Source organism: Phoenix dactylifera, unplaced genomic scaffold (genome assembly GCF_009389715.1).
Source record: "Phoenix dactylifera cultivar Barhee BC4 unplaced genomic scaffold, palm_55x_up_171113_PBpolish2nd_filt_p 000718F, whole genome shotgun sequence".
Taxonomy (NCBI): domain Eukaryota; kingdom Viridiplantae; phylum Streptophyta; class Magnoliopsida; order Arecales; family Arecaceae; genus Phoenix; species Phoenix dactylifera.
This window is the reverse complement of record NW_024068097.1, coordinates 63,113-66,793: the sequence shown is the minus strand read 5'-3', so window position 1 is coordinate 66,793 and position 3,681 is coordinate 63,113.

Here is a 3,681-nt window from a genome sequence, read left to right as displayed (position 1 = left end):
TGGAATATGTTTTGACTTTGCACACAAGTCTTTGCTTCACCCTTGCCTCAAAATAACTTGTGTTCCAAAGCTTAATGAAAATTATTTTCACTGGGATTTGAAATCATCTTGTGTTCTTCTGATCAAATTTTTTTTTCACTAAATCAGTTCCAATGCTTGAATGTTTGAAATACTACATAAAGTTTTTATAAGTAATATTAAAAAGAAATTTCAGTTTTATCATTCACGGTCATCTTTAAAATATGAAAGTTAAATAGATTTACAAAAAAAAGAAGAGAAGGATAATTCTATTTAGGCAAAATGAATTGATCTTGATCTATCTTTCTACTTGTCTAACTTGGGTACATAATGTCCTAATACTTGTTAAAATGTCCTCCAATTTGTACCAAAACTCAATATTAAAAATAAAGATTCTGAATATTCTCTGATGTGCTCGAAATATGTATTTTCAATCTTAATGACTTAAGATGAGCTACAATGTAAAAAATATATATCTCAAATTATAAATTTTGAAAGCCTCCTTGAAAATTCTTATGAAATTCAGAATATGACCTAGTATAAAAGTTTAAACTCTATATAAAATGCCTATATCTTTGTATTTTTGTAATTTTCATGCTTCAAAGATTGCATCATGCTGGAGAATAATTTACTATGATTCTTAGATAAAAACTACATCTTAAGAAAAATAGAATTAATTTTGATACCTTGGTTGTTTGCTCCGATACACATCTGAAACATATCATTTTTTATCTTATAAGTGTATTAAAATTAGTCTAAATAATGTATTTTCCAATGATCTTGATTGTGAACAAATGTTTCTAAACATATGATGTTATTTTGATATTAAAAAGATTTATCGTGCTTCATATATACATTGTTGAAAAACTATGACTAAGAAATTAATATTTCCATACATATTCAAAAAAAAATATAATTTGTTCTTGAAAGATTAAAAAGAGTGATTGCTATAAATTTTGAAAAATTCTGGATCACTCTACATTCTTGATATTATAGAATTTTAGTTTTATTTGCGCTTCTCATTAAAATCTGAAATTCATAAAAGAAAAGAGAGTTTGAAGGAAAATGCATCTTTTGAGGGGGAGCTTTAAATACTCAATCTCTTTATTGAAAATTATCTTCAAACTCTAAACTCTTAAATGGAATAATTAATTAAGGGGGAGAAAGAAAATTTCAGAGGGAGAGATTATACAAAACCTAATCATGTAAATTCACAACTAAAGATGAGAGAAAGAATACTAAATGTAAAGTGGTATTAAACTTTGTGCTTCATTGAATATCTTTTGAAAGTTGGATTTTCATCTATATTCATCAGTAAATCATTTGTTTTTGAAAATTAATTGAAAAGGACTCCATTTATCTTAGTATCGAAAATTTATCTTGGAATCTACTTATGAGTTCTTATTGGGTTGCGCTTTAGTGTTTCAATCCTGAACCAATTTATTTTAATTGATTTTGATGCTATGTCTTTAAAGAAGTAAAAGAAAGTCTTTAAAATAGCTCTAAAAGAACTTTCAAAGCTTTGGATTTTATATATGCTCTAAGATGTATCATAAATTGCATGAAATTCATGTTTTGATATCTGTGCCCCAAATTTTTTTTGAAGTTATTAAGAATTAATGATTAAACATGATCTTATATTTTTCGAGTATATATGTTGCCCAGATAGACAACCCAAGAGGGGGGGTGAATTGGGTTTTAAAATAATTTGGCTATTAAAACTTTTGTGGATAACTAATTAATGCTTTTGCGAGATGATTAATTAGTTTCTATGTGCGGTGAATGAAATGAGAGAGATAGAGAGAGACAAACAATCACAAACACAATGTTTTATAGTGGTTCGGAGCTAACCCTTGCTCCTACGTCCACTCCCCAAGTCTCACTTGGGAATTCACTATAACCCCTTGGATTACAGCCGGTTGTTTTCCAAGCTCACAACCAAACTTGTTGTTTTACGAGCTCACAACAAACTCGGTCGGTTTTCCCAGGCTCACCGACTAGAACCAACCCGATTATTTTCCGGGATCACAATCGAACCCTTACACGTTGGTTTTACACTCGGCTCACCAACCAACCTCAATACCCTTGATTCAATCCCCCGATTGAACCAAGCAAAGACAAGATGGAAGTAAAAAGGAGTAACAGAGAAACAGAGCTTCTCAAAAGCAGATAAATAATAATATAAACAAAAGAGAAGTTAGAAGCCCTCAAACACGTTTGAGTTGGAGTAGAGTAGGGCTTCTTGAACTTCGGGTCTCCTCTTGAATGTCTGGTCGACTTGAATGCAGGAGGAGATCTCTTTCAATGTTGGGAAGAAGTAGGTGGATGCAGTTAATATTGCTCTTCCCTCTTTTCCGTTGAAAATCAGGTTGCAGAGATTGAAAGCTTGATTACTTTGAGTGGAATAGTTGTTCTCTGCCTTGCTACAGTCCTCTGTGGCTATTTAAGCCATCCCCCACGGAAACTAGCCGTTAGAGACCTTTTTCTGCCCGTTCTGCACACTCTGCACAGCCTGACAATATGTCCGTTGGTGGGTTGGAGTCGACTCGCGCGATCAGGAGTCGACTCGGCTGTAGCGGGAGTCGACTCATGCTTTTCTGGAGTCGACTCGGCAACTGTTCCGGATTTGAATTAAAGTCGCCTCTTCGACTGGGAGTCGACTCGACTTGACCCGGAGTCGACTCGCCAACTTCTGGAGCTGACTTGGCATTTTCGGAGTCGGCTCATCCCATGGAGTCCGTGGATCTATTTTTGAACTTGGTCCACTCGAGTCGACTCGACAATCCTGGGAGTCGACTCGGCGCTCAGAGCCCGAACTCTCGATCTACTGTCTTTTGGCTCGTCCAGTCTTGGAGTCGACTCGAACTGTTCCGGAGTCGACTCGGCTCTCAGTTTCCGAAACTTAGTCTTCTGTGTTTTTAGTGAAGCGCTGCCTTGGAGTCGACTCGAGCTGTCTAGGAGTCGACTCGAATCTCAGAGACAGCAAATTGGTCTTCTGTCTTCTTTGGGGTCGCGGTGTCTCGGAGTCGACTCGTGCAATGCGGGAGTCGACTCGAATCTCAGAGTCCGAAAACTGCTCTCTGACTTTTTCCTTGTGTTCCTCTGAGAGTCGACTCTCACTACCTTTGGAGTCGACCTGCCAACCATCGGAGTCGACTCGCGTTCCACAGGAGTCGACTCGAATCTCAGGGTCGAAAACCGCTCTCTGACTTTTCTGCCTGTGACTCCTTGGAGTCGACTCATACTACCCCGGAGTCGACTCGGTGAACATCAGAGTCGACTCGCGCACTTCAGGAGTCGACTCGCTGACAGATTTTGAGTTGATGCTTTCTGTTTGTCTATCTGTTCTCAGTTGGAGTCGACTCGTAATGGTCAGGAGTCGACTCGAGCCCGTGCCAGTGATCCTGATACGCTTAGAGTCGACTCGTAATACTCTGGAGTCGACTCGAGTCTTAGACTTTGGTTCAAACTGACTTCTTAACTTATCCAAAATATTATGAACCAAGTCTTGAGACACTTAGACAAGATTTTCACTGAAACACTCAATTGAATTCATTAGTAAACAACATATATACTCTAATGCTTTGAGCTCATCAAAATCAAATAGGGTTTTAATCAATCACTCCACAATCTCCCCCTTTTTGATGATGACAAAACTTTGAG